At 36.6% G+C, this 15743-nt stretch overlaps 1 pseudogene; it reads left to right on the plus strand.

Annotated features, from left to right (window-relative positions):
* The first annotated feature begins 9288 nt into the window (after window positions 1-9288).
* Window positions 9289-12516, plus strand: LOC112009372 (protein NRT1/ PTR FAMILY 2.7-like; annotated as a pseudogene).
* Window positions 12517-15743: the final 3227 nt, after the last annotated feature.

The following is a 15743-nucleotide window of genomic DNA, read 5'->3' on the forward strand; positions in this document are numbered from 1 at the left end:
GACACAACATTCAACATCAAACAACATTATAAATAAGGCCAATTCATACAATAAGTAGTAAATTACCTTAGCAGCTAGGAATTATGTTGAAGGAAGCAACTCTTTCCACCCTCCAGTCATTCCTTGCTCGATTGATTATCAAGCGTGTTCTGTGAGGCTGAATCAGAAAACATAGCAATAACAACAATTGGGATAACTATTAAATAATTCTAAACAATAGAATCGTGGTTACACAGCCAACACCTCACCAATGGAATGGACATGCAAAGGAGTTTAATAAAAGATATATATATATATATATATATGAGTGTGTGCGCGTGCGCGCGCGTGTTAATAGGATAAGAGACCCACCACTGTTGAGAAATTTGACAAAATATAACATACCCTCGTCAAGTCGATCTCTTGTTATGTGAAAATCCCCAAATAGTAATGACAATAGATAATAGTGTTAAACAAATAGATTTCTAAAGATCTGTAGCAAAACAAATTTAAAAAATTGGATCAAAACACTCACCACCATTGTAGTCTTGTGGCCATTAATCTAATGAGGAGGAAATAAGGATGGCCAAATTTCTATCAAAAGTGAAGATCTATCTTTTTTTTTTTTCTTTTTTTTAAAGAAGAAAATTGAAGATCATATAAGGTAGTTTTGAATGTGGGTAGCTTTAGCGAGAACTTTGTGTGGGGAGTGGGTTCTTGTTTTTTGGCTTGGGTGGGAGTTAAGAGATAGAAACGAGTCTTTTGAAATTTGTAATTGCAGTTGTGTTGACACCCCATTTTGCAACCCGCATTTAACCTCACATGGAGGGTAAAATGGTACTTTCACTTTAAAAATATGCATCTTGATTCTAGCCATTAGATCATTGGACTCATTTCACCAAAATGATCTTGATGTTGTAACAATCAAATCGACTAGTCATAAGCCCTAATCAGACCATTAGATTGAAAGTTATCATCAAATCAATTTTTAATGGCTAAGTTGTACTATCACAAATTGAGTCCGACTATATGTGATTATGAACAATTGATTTCAATTGGTTATAGGTGTAATCAATTTGAGATCAATAATGTGTCATAATTTAATTGGTTAGGACTACATTTTATAGTGAGGTTGCATACACCTAATTAATTAGATAGTTAAACATTAATTATTCAATGAGTAATTTGTGTAATTATCTTTTAATTAGAGTAAATTGGGAACCAATTAATTCTGAAATGGGAGTGATTGGAGCCATTTAATGTTAATTGGGAGCTAATTTGGGATCTATTAATGTTAATTGTGCTGAAACCATTTTCTAACAAATGACCTCTGCTCACTATTTCATCAATATCTCTCAGAATATTTTGAATCTGTGAATGAGATTAATTTTCCCAGAAACTAGACATCCGGGGCTTCAATCTGAGCATAAGAACGAGACAATTCTGATCAGAATTGGGTCAGATATGATTTTTAATTAGATTGAAAGTTATCATCAAATCAAGTTTTAATGGCTAAGATGTACTATCACAAATTGAGTCCGACTATATGTGATTATGAATAATTGATTTCAATTCGTTATAGGTGTAATTAATTTGAGATCAATGATGTGTCATAATTTAATTGGTTAGGACTACATTTTATGGTGAGGTTGCATACACCTAATTAATTAGATAGTTAAACATTAATTATTCAATGAGTAATTTGTGTAATTATCTTTTAATTAGAGTAAATTGGGAACCAATTAATTCTGAAATAGGAGTGATTGGAGCCATTTAATGTTAATTGGGAGCTAATTTGGGACCTGTTAATGTTAATTATGCTGAAACCATTTTCTAACAAATGACCTCTGCTCACTATTTCATCAATATCTCTCAGAATGTTTTGAATCTGTGAATGAGGTTAATTTTCGCAAAAACTAGACATCCGGGGCTTCAATTTGAGCACAAGAATGAGACAATTCCGATCAGAATTGGGTCAAATATGATTTTTCGAAGTTAGCTCTACAAGCTGTTACAGCAGCTACGGGAAAACCGAATTTTGGCTTGCTCCCCACTCCCACCAATCTCTCCATTTAATGCACCAGATTTTCCCCAAGGCTAAAATGAGATCTAAGTTCATAATCCTTGTCAACCCTCATTAAATGGCCTTCCATTCATATTCCCTCCACTACCACTATATAAACCCTCCCCCTCCTTCATTCCAAGGCACCAAAAAAATCCCCTCTCTTCTCCTCTCTTGAGTTCTAATGAAGTTGAGTAGTCTTGTCATATCTTGGTCTTCCTGAGACTCAAGGTATTGGGTGAGACCCACTCTTCCTCTCCTAACTCTTCTTTTCCTCCACCCTAGGACCTCCCTCAAGAGTCTCCTCTTCCACCATATGGATCTTGCATGAAGGTATAATCTTTTTCCCTAATTGTTTCTTGTGTTGCTATGATGAGAATTTAAGATTAAAGCATGATAATGATCATTTAAATTCCTTTGAATATGTTTGAATGTTCTTAGTTGTTCTAATATGTTCTTCACATGTTCTTGGTTGTTCATCACATGTTCATGCATATCACTAGTTTTAATCTTAAAGCTATATCAAAAATATGAAAAACATGTTTGTTTAATAATTCTTTCAAATCCTTGACTCTAGGTTATCACCATCCACACACATTCACTAGAATTTATTTTTCAATCCAAATGTAATGCTCAATAAATTGAATTAGGGTTTATCACATGCACACACCCATCAAATTCAACATGCAAATTGATTGATATATTGGATGATATGATATGATTGTTGGCCACCATAGTCTAGAAGACCGGTTTCACCGGGCAAGGTGGGTGCCTAACACCTTCCCACCTTATAACATAGCCTCCGAACTTAGATCAAGGGTTAGTAGATCAAATGCTTATCCTTGTAATTTTCAATTTTTAGATTGTAACTAGGAATCAAAGCCATGTACTTTATCTTAGATTGTATCTAGGACCAAAGCCATGTAATTTTCCTATGATCAATGTAAATTCAAATTTCAAACTAATAAAATGAGGAATTTTTCAACTATGGTTTTCTTATTTTTCCAACAATTAAATAAGTGGCGACTCCATTGTAAAACCCTCAATCTAAAGGGGAAAATATAACTAGTCGAACCTCCATTTTGAGAGGCAACACACGACTCCACCCATTCACGTGGGTTTGGCCCAACATTTCATTAAAACGAGCCGGGGGCGCGGTCTCTCATAGCGACCACAGCTTTCTCCTCACTCATTAGGTACTCGAAAGTAATGTGCATCATCTCCCCCACAACTGGCAATCACAGTCAGGCAAAGAATTAAGATCAACTAAGGACAAAAGAAAGAAGAAATAAAATGGAGAGGAACAATAAACTACCTGGACGAGCTTATGCACGTGACGGTTCACCATCTCGTGAGAAGGCAGGGTAGAGATTTCCTTTAAATCCTCAGGCGTCACGACCTCGTTTGCACAAGCCACAGTTGTCCCAGCATCTGCCCAAATGTTGGCCCCCACTTTCTCCTTCCCCTTATCTCCAGTCTTGCGCTTCTTGGTATGAGAAACGACCTCCTCGATAGAAACGCTAGGGGAAGTGGCATGCCCCTCGTCCAGAGTAGTAGTGGACAATCCTTTTTCCATTATATGTTTTTCATTTTCCTTCTCTACAACCCTCAACCTCTACATACCAATGCTGGAGAGGGGCTCATTCTTCTTTGCCTTAATTTTGGCATACAACTCCTGGTTAAACTTGGTCATCATTTCTAAGGAAAGAAAAAAAAAAAACAAAGTTAAAGTGAGAAAAAGAAGGCAAAATGAGGAAAATATGATCCTTTTTCAAGTATCAAGATGACTCACGCTTCCTTTCTTCCCATTCAATGGCACTGAGGACATAGAGAGAAGGCTCTATCCCTAAACAATGACGAGTCAAAGTTCATGGATCAACCAAATCGTCAAAATCTTCAATAGTGCTTGCGTACTTAATAGCCTCTTGAACACGCTCCTCGAACATACTTTCAAGCTCAGAACTCTCTTTCACTGGAAAGCAGAAGAATACATAGGGTTAGAATGGATGATTAATACAAATAGTAGATTGAAAAAAAAAAAAAAAAAAAAAAAAAAAAAAAAAAAAAAAATATAACTAGTCGAACCTCCATTTTGAGAGGCAACACACGACTCCACCCATTCACGTGGGTTTGGCCCAACATTTCATTAAAACGAGCCGGGGGCGCGGTCTCTCACAAGTTGTTGGCTTATTTTGTAGGCATTTTAACTTTTTTTTTACTTGTTTTTTTTTTTTTTTTAAAAGGTAACGTATAGTTGTTTTGAATAAGTGGGTTAATAGGAGAGTGATCCTATTTGTAGGAAATGTTTTAGGTGAGAGGTAAAGTAAAGATATATTTTTACAGTGTTATCCTTTAGTTTTGTCTTTACTTAAACCTAGGGAAATGTGGGCATTTTGGAATAAAAAAATCTGGTCCAAACAAGGAAAACCCCTTAAATAGTAGTATAGAGTATAGACTAATCACAACATATCAATTCATTTTCTCAACAACAAAAATATATATATATATATATATATCAATTCATTATTTTTTTAAAAAAAAAAATTTGGGCCTCAAACTAATTAACCTTAAAATGTTTTCCATAGTCACATTATTTCAATCACATATCATTTCAGTACCCACTAAAAGTTGTTGGGATGTCATTCGGCAACTTGGCCCATTCAAAACAAAAGTCCAAACTTCAAAGCCCGCGCTGAGTCTATCGTGCTGTGCACTCTTGCTAAAGCGACGATGTTTAAGGTTGTTACAACCTCGTTTATATGACCCTCGCCTCAGTGAAGCTTTTCAACTTCTAACTCCAAAGTTCAAACGCATACAACTCTGTGTCTCTGTGCGAATTCATGGCAATACAACAGCTTAAAGGAGAAGAACTCCGAACCCAACTCAGCCAACGCTGTTGTATTGCCATGAATTCAGAATTCAATCATATATCTAGGTCACGCTGTGCCTCCTCCTCATCGGAATGGTCCGAATCGGAGCACACAGCCTCTTCTTCTACTTCTTGTTCTATCGGAGGATCCAAAACTACTCATTTCCCTTTACGGCGGGAAAAGGCTTGAGTTTTCACTGGTGCCATGGCATGAGGACTTGATCGGAGTAAAACTGTAAAAAGGGAATGGGTGTTCGAAAAGAAGAAAACGGTGAAGGAAGGAAAACATGTAGGATATTTGGAATAGAAGGAGTTTGTATATGCGTTGGGAAGGGACTCTCTTCTTAAATACCTGAGTTATTAATGCCAGTGTGAGGGGAGGCGACTGGTCAGCCATTGAGAAAAGAATGAAATTAATGAGGTAGCGATTATGTTTAAAGCAACTGCCATTTTGGAAAATTCGAAGAGTCACCACTGTTCACGGCAGGAAAAGATATATATATATATATATATATATATATNAAAAAAAAAAAAAAAAAAAAAACAATCATGGGAGGCAAACACACCAAGTTAAAGGGTCTCCCACCGACGCAATAGCTTAGGGACGTCCCCCAAAAGTCGTCAAAAAGGGTCTCCCAACCATCACCTGACATGAAGAAATACCTAGAATTCCAATAACAAAAGGACGACGAGAAGTTGACAACAAGACGAGACTTTCTATCCTAGGGCACAAGTTCATAATAGCTAAACTCCTTGGACTCATTTAAGCAATAGAGGTGGACGAACTCATTAAGTGTGATCATATCCCCGCTAGTTATGGTAATCCAAATCACCATACAGCTTATGACAATTCTCCAAGAATTCGGCATAAGCTGCCCCGGCGCTATGTTCAAGTGGTGGAGAAACTCCATTATGAATGGGTGGATAGGAAATCTAAGGCCGCATAAGAATGCAGCTTCATAAAAACAAACCTCACCATGAGCGAAGCCACAGGCCTTTTCACCCTTCCTAGGGAGACGAACCTTAGTCTCTTTAGGGAACTGGAACTTATCCCTGAATCTACTAAAAGTATCTACTTTCAAAGAACACTTTTCTTTAAGGGTGTGAAAGGTTCGAGAAGTAGCGGAGACGGAAGGGCTCGAGAAGAAGGTACGGAAGATGGCACGGAGGTAGCTGTATCTATCTCAATCCTACTAGTGCCAACACTATACGACACTAACCTCCAAGTCACTTGAGCTAACCTTAGACCCTATACTTTCCCTCCTTAAAACCCCACGCACAGACTTGAACCAAGCTAAAGATTAGTGCAACAATGGGTACAGATTACTTAACACCACACCAAGGCTACTATCACCTAGAACAAAATCCCTAATTTGTAGGTGTTGGTCACTAGAACAGTTTGAGTGTGCCTAATTGGTCACTAGAGGAGTCTATTAGCCCCCTAAACGAGCAAAAAAGAAGGCGATGGAGGGAGTAGTGTGCCTAATTTCAAAATAATCAATCATTAAGGAGAACAATGCAACTCTAAAAGGAAATAGGAGTACAAAGAAAGGAAAGCAGTGAAACTCCAAAAGGAAAAAAGGACGTAAATAAGGGGCGTACCTGAAAAAAGGAAGGAATTGAGAAGACAGAGAGCAAAATGTGCAAAGGAGGAGGAGTAGCAATGAAGTCAGAAAGACTATACGTAGGGAAAAATGAAGAAATGAGAGGAGAAAGGCAAGAGTTAAAAAGTTTTGCCTCCAAAGGCACAAGGAAAGCTAAAAGATTTCATAGGAAACGAAACCCTTTAGCTGGTCATAATATGACACGTGGCCACAATGTGTGCCATGCCACCATAGAGCAATTAATACAGGGACTGGAACCCCAAGCGCCACAACTGTTAAAAAAAAAAAAAAAAACCTCCATATTCCTATGATCGTCCAAAGAAGGATGACCTCGGAATAGCGAGGCAGCTGATAGTCTCAATTATATACTCATCCGTAGAGAGGACAGTGGACGAGGGTAACATCAATCTCGTTCATATCATGACACCTGCCAGACGAAGATGAGGCCATTCACCCATAATCAGTGACGAAGCATTATATGACAATAATGAGCTTCCATGCCGTTGGAGAGACATCTTATCATTAACACCCACAGGGGCGTTACGAATACCGCATTGAAGCCACCATTAAAGCACCACCAACAACTAGAAGGAAGAAACAAACGCATATATATACCAGCACCCCAAGACCTAAGAAGGTACTGACACTCTAGCTATCATATTCTAGTACTGAATCTTGTTTTCTCTTCTCGCCATTTTGACTTTATCATCGAAGGCTTTGTGGCAAGTACCACTAGTGACCCACTCTTCTTCCGTTTCCCATTTACCCTTTTAGGATCTTGTTGGCTGTGGATGGCTTCCCTTTGGATGATCACTCTAGTTGACGATTTTAACGTCATCATGGCTTCCCGTGTCCTCGTCAAATTCAGTTACGGCAAGTGTGCTTCACTTGCTCGGATAAACTATAGTGTCTTTCTGTTCATGTGAGGTTGATTGACAAGAATATAATTAGTAGTTAGACTGGTAATTAAATTACAAGATATATATAAATATATATTTATATATATATATATATATATATATTTTTTTTTGAAATAGTTTCAACCTCTGATGTCCGCTCCTGATAATAATTCTTTATCATTAGATCAAGATATTAATCAGTTTTTGGTGTAAGCAGGAATTGAATTCCAAATCTCTTATTCAACTATTAGAGACTTTACTAGTTGAACTAACTGTAAATTACAAGTTACTGATAATTAATTTTCCTAGTTTTAGAAAACCACACTAAGCCATGCCTGGATATTAAATGATTTTCTTTGATGAGTAAAGGTTAAGTACTATAGGAGTCTGAAAATTATTATATGGTTTTGTGGGCATATATTATTAACAAGTTCCATAAATCAAATATCACTGATAAAATAAAAAAATGCATATATTGAATACATAAATATATAATTGTTGCATCATGAGAATTTTGAACCAAATTTCTTGTTCTTAGAAATAGAACATTAAATGGACCATCACTATGTCCACTTAGTGTTTTATTTTTTAATGAACTTTTTGTCTTTTAAAAAAAGAAAAAAAGACAACAGTTAATATTTTGAAATATGCAATCAGAAACTTACGAAAGATCATTTGAATTGTCAGTTTCATAATTCATTTGATGCAATGAACCCATTTGGATAGGTTGTTGCAAAATGTGCATTCAATAAAATGTGTTGAGAAAACAGAAATCGTGTTTCAATGTTTAAAAATGGTGTTCAAGAAAAATAGGTATTTCTCCCAATTTTAAAACACTATTTTTGCTTGATTTTTAAACCCAACTTCTTAAAAAAGTCCCGCCAAAGATTTGTTTTTTCACATTTTAATTTGGTCTAAAAATATGCATTTGCCCAGCTCAAATGTCCAACTAAACGTGCTCAATAATAGCATGATAGACATTTTATATGCCAAAATGTTATTCAATTAACAGAAGCTACACAAACACACTCAATTGATGCAGGTTCCTCAATCATGCCGCACTTAAATAAAAGGAGATGTTGGATTGGATGGTTCAATTGTAAAACCTTGGAGGATACTTGGCATCTCTCTGTCTCTGCGTTTGAATTTTGTTGAAACTTGACATGAACAATGCAGATATCGGGCTTGTAGTTCAGAAGGAAAGAAGAAAAAAGATACAAACGATGTCGTTCTATGATAAGGATCCATAGCTACATGACACGACGTCGTCAAGCTTAAAAGAATTCAAGTGATGCGCGTGTTGATGACAAAACGTTGTCGTTTGGTTCTTTTTGAAGCACATAAATTGCACGCGATATTTTTATTTTATCTTGTAGCAAACTTTCTCCACGTGTATGTATATAATTGGTCAAGTTAAAATTCTGTTTTTGCTAGATTAGGCGGTTATGCTCTGTTCTAGATATAAATAGCACTAGCAGAGTAAGTTGTAATTATTGGTTACACTCTCATTTTGTTAATATTCGATCAACTGAGCAATTATAGTTTGTTTCTTTTTTGTGTGAGAGAGTATAGTTAACAATATTGTGGCCAAATCAAATTCTATTAAGGGCAAGCGGGCTTCATTTGCACCGATAAACTATAAGTGCCTTTCAATTCATGTGAAGTTGAGTGGCAAGAATATACGGTTAGTAGGTACACTGGAATACTAAATTCCAAGACACTGATAATCACTCTAGATTTTCCAAGTCTAAAAAATCCACGGTAAGTTAGTCCTAGAGGAATCTGGAAATTATTCACACGGATTTGTTAATTAGCATATAACATTCATAAGTAGCATAAATCGACCATCACTTGAACCAAAAGATAATCAGCAATATGGATGACAGAGAAACCCATTTATCGAGCTCTGGTACCAAACAGGGTGGTTGAATCACCTTCCCCTTCAGGCTTCATCATAGGTCTCTCTCTCTCTCTCTCTCTAAAACACACAGAATTTGTTGGATCAATATGTTTCTTATTTCTATATATATCAAGCAGGGGTGGTGGCAGGCTTCACGCTTGGAGGCAGGCCAGCGGGGGATGGATATCAAACCTGATCGTATATCTAATTCAGGCGTTCAAAGTGAAAAACATAAATGCTGCTCAGATTTCAAACATAACGAATGGTTGCACCAATTTGCTTCCGGTCATTGGAGCAATTGTTGCTGACTCTTTCTCAGGTTCTTTCTCTGTTGCTGCAATTTCTGCCTGTATCTCTTTGCTGGTAATTAACTACTCAATTTGTAACTTGGAGTGTTTTCTTTGGCAATAAAATTTTCTTTTAGATTTTTACCTAATTTGTTTATAATAAGCTTTTTAATTGCTCATTTTATCTAAATATAAATAAACTATTTTTAATCCATTTTCAACAAAATAAACAAATAAGTTTAAGCAAAAAAAACCTGTCCAAAGTAACCTGCATCCGTAACATCCAAACCATTTTCCTTTGTAGGGCATAATTCTCTTAACCTTGACTGCAACACTTGATCATTTGAGACCTCAGCCATGTGATAATGGATCAAGCTTGTGCACACCACTCTCAAAACTACAATATGCGATCCTATACACAAGTTTAGCCCTGGCGTGTATTGGATACGGAGGTACACGATTTACCATAGCAACTATGGGAGCAAATCAATTTAATAATCCCAAGGATCAAGGGATTTTCTTTAAATGGTTTTTCTTCACTTTCTATATTGCCGCTGTGGTAAGCACCATGGCCATTATCTACATTCAGGGTAACGTAAGTTGGAAATTGGGATTTGGCCTATGTGCAATAGCTAACTTCATTGGCTTGGCCTTTCTCTTATTGGGAAACCGTTTCTACCTTCATGATAAGCCACAGGGGAGCCCATTCACAAGTATAGTTCGTGTCATTGTTGCCACAATTCAAAAATGGAAGGTGCCCCACTCATCCGAAATCGAAGATTACTACTACAGACATGATGGAATCTCAGATATAGCTGCAACTGCAACACCTAAAAAGAGTTTTAGGTAGGAAGTTGAGTCTTTCTTTGTTTTCTGGGATTAATTGAAATAGAGTTATTAACATTTGTAAACTTGGTCACTTTATGATTATCAATATTACATAAAACTACCACAAATACTTGACATGTGCCATCTTAGGAGAATGTATTTCATACATCTAATATATATCCATTTAATAGTTTGTGAAACTCACATGATTATAGAATTCATATATTGTGAAATGGAAGATGCATCTATTGAATACAAAAGACATAATTATTGCAACATGGCAATTTTGAATGAAATTTAGTGTTCTTAGTATTGAACACTATGTCCATTTAGTGTTCTGTTTTTAATGAAATCTCTCTCTCTCTCTCTCTCTCTCTCTCTTTTCTTTTTTTTTTTCTTTAACGACAATCATTAATATCTTGAAATAGATGATGACCATTAATAGTTTGAAACATACAATTGTAAGCATATGGAGATCATTTGAATTCTCAAGTTTCATAATTGATTTGGCATAATAATAGTATGACAGACATTTTCTAAGCCAAAACTTTATTTGACTAACATCACTACTCAAACACACTCTCAATATAGGTCCCTCAATCGTGTTTAGTGGCAACGCCACCTTATGGTCAGGGTGGTATTTATTTACCTTTAAAAAAAAAATTTGGGACCACCTTTTTTTTTTTTTTTATGCCAATAAAATTAAATTTTGGTTCATAATTTGAGCAACTAACAATATACTGGGGTCTTTCAAGCAAAATGGAAAAACTTAAAAATAAAATTGAACTAAAATTTGAAAAAAAAAAATTATAATAAAACTATTACAGACTGGACAGTGCTTGATTCATTCGACTAAGCACACTGCCCAATACAACACAATTTTCAACATTTTATTATTTTTATAACAATTATTTTTCCTCACCAGACAAATATTACTTACTTCTCATTTTTAATTATTTTTTTCTTGTTTATTCTTAACTACACACATCTTCTGTGTTCTTGATTTTAACACTTCATATTTTTAAATTTTATCACATATTCATCTACACTTTTACATCTACGTTTTGCCTTTCTCTTTGTTCGTAATTTCTGTGTCTTCTACCAGTACCAGTGTGATAGTATCTCTTCTCAAGTTTTGAGTCTCAAATCTCTCAATACATTTTTTTTTTAGCTGTACAGGTAATTTTGTTCATTTCTTTTCTTTTCATTTTTTTTTTCTTTTGAAGTTTTTTGGTTTATAGGATGCAATTTTGTTTTGGTTTTAAGAATTTTTTTTTTTTTTAACACAAACTTCGTGCCGACCAAATCTTGAATTTCGACTGGTATTTACTGAAACACCTGAAATAAAGCAGAATGGCCCAAAAATTTTTCGAAGTGGAATAGGGTGGGTTACTATTCCGGTTTGTTTACCGGCACGGTATTTTCCAGCCATTATGGCCTGAACGGAATGTAATTAACATTGAATCAAACCTAATTATCTAAAAGCTAAAAAAAAAAATAATAAGATTATGTAATTTATGAACACCCTGAACAAAATTTCTAAAGTCACCATTGATTGTGCTACACTTAAAACAGAAGGAGATGTTGGATCTGATGGTTTGATTGCAATATATTCTTAGGTACCCCAATAGGAGTCTTAACTAGTTTGACAATACTCCAAGCTTTAACCATGGACTGCCACCTTGGACCTCATTTCGAAATTCCTGCTGGGTCTATCCTAGTCGTACGTCTAATCACCACAGCCATTTTTATTACCATTATTGATCGCTTCTTATGTCCAATGTGGCAAAAGTTGACTCATAAGTCTCGTACATCCCTCCAAGAATAGGATTAGGCCACGTGCTAAACATTCCAAGTATGATAATTTCAGCACTAGTGGAATTAAAGTGGCTCAAAATAGCTCATGCCCACCATCTCCAAGGCCAGCTCGGGTCCATAGTGCACATGCTAGCCTTGTCGCTAATTCCACAACTAGTTGTGCTTGGCATTGGAGAAGCATTTCAATTCCAAAGACAAGTTGCATTATATTATCAAGAATTTCCTACCACACTAAAAAGCATAGCAACTTCGATCAGGTTGGCTCAATAGGTAATGCAATTGCTTAAGTTCCCCAAATAAAAGAAGGCCCCCACTGTAAAAAAAATATATATATATATATATATATATATATTTTAATTAAAAAAAATTAAACACTTTTATTGGTCAATAAAATGCATTAAAAAGGTCTCATTATATCCTAAAATGCAAAAGATTAAAAAGGGAAAAACAAAAATAGTCAAACTTCAGCTAACAAAATTAAATTTTAGGAGACAAATTTATTAAATCATTCTTAAAATATGCTAAAATCAAAATTAATACCAGACAAATTCATTAATAATACAACGTAATTGTCATCTCTCATCTCTCTATCTCTTTGCCTCTCCATCTATATCCTTACCTTTCTTTCTTCATCTTCATCTTGATTCTTGATCTTTTTCCATAAACTTAGTCTAGCATGAAATTTTTCTTTGTTGATTCTCTTCAATTCACAACAAATTCAAAATTGAAAATGGGAAGCGTACTAGAGGTAATCTTCTTCCCCTTTCTATCTTTCCAAAAATGAAGATGATGAGTCTACTATTTATTTAACTTAAATTATATATTTTTTTAGCTTATTTCACTGCACAATTGATTGATGGGACATGTTTTTAGTCATAGGACAGGCTGGGAAAATATTGATACAAAATTCTGCTATGATAGGACCCTTTTCTGGCCCTTTCTTAATTGGACCTTTTCTACCATGATAGGACACGTTTTTTGCTTTTACACTTGGCCATAGGAGAACAGCCTAGACATCTCACATCTACACTGCACAGCAGCACAAGCTACACTGCACAGTGCAACCCACAGACAACATGTTTTCTCACTTTATCAATATTATTATAAATTATTATACTAATTAATAATTTGATGTGTATCATATTAACTCATTTGTATTATAGTGACACTAATTTATTGAACCATGTAATAAATTAATTTTTATTTGTGCATATCGGAATAAAAACCCAAATTTGTATATTGGGCCTTGGGAACGTGGCGTGTCCGAGGAGTGGTAAGTCATGTGAGAGATATATATATATGCAGGAAGGAGTCCATAGTTTAAAAAAAAAAAAAAAAAACCTACGAAGGAAAAGAAAGAAGGAGAGTGAAAAAGACAAGAAGGTCCTTCATTCACATATGAACCGCAAGAACGCTCCTTATGTTCAGGGGGCTAAATGTTGAGGGTCATTTTTGTAAAACAGGCCTAACTCAGCAACGCAAGTAGCAAATAGAAGTGGCAAGCATAGAATAAAACCATTAAGTCCAAGCGGCAGGAATAATGGATTGCAGGAATAATGGATCACAGGCCCATAACATAAACAAATGGGTCTTGAAGAAGCAAATGGGCCCAAAGGGCCCGGAAAGAGAGAAATGACACCCATGAGCAATATATGGTATGGAAAAGTGAGAATGGGTCGTGGCAGGCCCAAGGCAATGTAAACAAAGAAAGTAGGGGTTGATGGCTAGCCCATCAACCCCAAGGATGAGAATAAGGAAATTGGGCCGGGGAAACTCAATCAAGTTAGTAAAAACCCATGAGAATGTAGAGTTAGTGAGTGGGTCGAGGAAGTCCAAAGGAAGTAAATGGGTTGCAAGCCCAACGGAAAACGAAAGGGACACTAGAGCCCATAAGTAAGAACACCAGTGGCCATATTAAGCCACTGGGGGAAAGAATGGAACGGCAAGCCTGAAAAAAGGCCCAGCAGGAGCAAATCGCCATGACAAGAAATGCCAAGTAATGTGGTAGGAAACCAGGATAATTAAGAAGTGAGCTAAAAGAAATAAGAAGCTCAGTACCAAGTAAAGCTCAATCCCTTCAGGGAGCAGTGAATTATGCAAACGGCCCGCATAAAAGAACAAAGAAGCGCGACAAACTGTGCAAACAAAGCACCAGATCGTGGCAAACGCATGAGCAGTAGGCAGATTTTGAACATACATAACAAGAAGGCACGCGTAAGGCCCAGACACTACCAGCCCGTACCCAACCAATATGGGACGTGGTGGGGCCATGGGCCAAAGGTAAGAGGTAAGGGGGGTGTGGTTTGTTGGTGGGGAGAGGGGAAAAGATCTATTTGGCGGTTCCTGCCTAAGCCCTTTTGGGAGGTACATCTTGCTGGGATGGCAAACCGCCCAAAAGAGGCAATGTTGAGGGGGGGAACCGTTGGGTGCATGCCATAGAGAGAGAGAGAAAAAGCATTTACGCCATAGCAGGAGAGGATGCCATGGCAAACTAACAAACAACACAAACCTGCCTTTGTTTGGCGAGGGTAAGTGGTACACAGACGAGCCTCTAGGTGGTCGGCAAGTACACCCAGACCAAACAAAGGCGGTTAAGGGGGTAAAGTGGTAAAATTCGGTCACGGCAGGCCCTATAAAAGGACCCTTGTCATGCCCTGTAATGAAGATAAAAAAACAGAGATATCACGAAGTAAAAGGAAAACAAAAGAAAAAGAAAAGAAATAAGAAAAGATAAGAGAGAAAACAGAAAACAAAGAGAAAAAGTGTAATAGGCATGCACCCGTAGGTCGATTCCCTTCTCTCCTCCTCAAAATCCCACTCTCTTGAAGATGATTAAAACAATAGTGATTCCTTTGGGCACTAATCATTTAGATCTGATTCCCTCAAAGTCATTAATCCCCATGGCAGGATGTTTTCCTAAGAGATTAGTTTCATTGAGAGGAAGCGTTCTTCCTCTTTGGTCTTTGCCATTACGGACTCAAACTTAACTTGATATTATTCTTTTGATTAATTCATATTGTCATTTAATCTTTCACTTCTTTTGTAAAGTCATTGTCATTATTATGATTGTCATAAAAAAATAGAGATTACTTGGTTATTTTCTGTCAAGAAAAGATCATTATATCCTATTTTCTTTTGTTATTATATTTGCCTGCCGTGACTTATTGAAAAACAGCTTTGCCTGCCATAAGTACTCTCCTGGTAGACGAGGCCAAGTTTGTGTACAAGCCAGCCTAAAGTGAGTTGTAGTTAGGCCTGTCCACGGGTCGGGTTTGTGCCCAACTTGGAACCAACCCGATCACTTCGGGTCTCCTAAACTTGGGCCCACTGCCGACTCGCTGGAGGTAGCGGTTCGGGTGGTCAGATGTTGTTGGTTTCTAGTCGGGTATCGGTCGGTTTCGCACTATGTGAATCATTGCCGGATTTTGCAGAAATCGTCGCCAAATTTTGCCAAAATCTTTGGTTTTTTCTGGATCTGACTGGATCTCAAAGAGATC

The sequence above is a fragment of the Quercus suber genome, unplaced genomic scaffold (genome assembly GCF_002906115.3).
Source record: "Quercus suber isolate HL8 unplaced genomic scaffold, Cork oak 2.0 scaffold_156, whole genome shotgun sequence".
Classification (NCBI taxonomy): Eukaryota; Viridiplantae; Streptophyta; class Magnoliopsida; order Fagales; family Fagaceae; genus Quercus; species Quercus suber.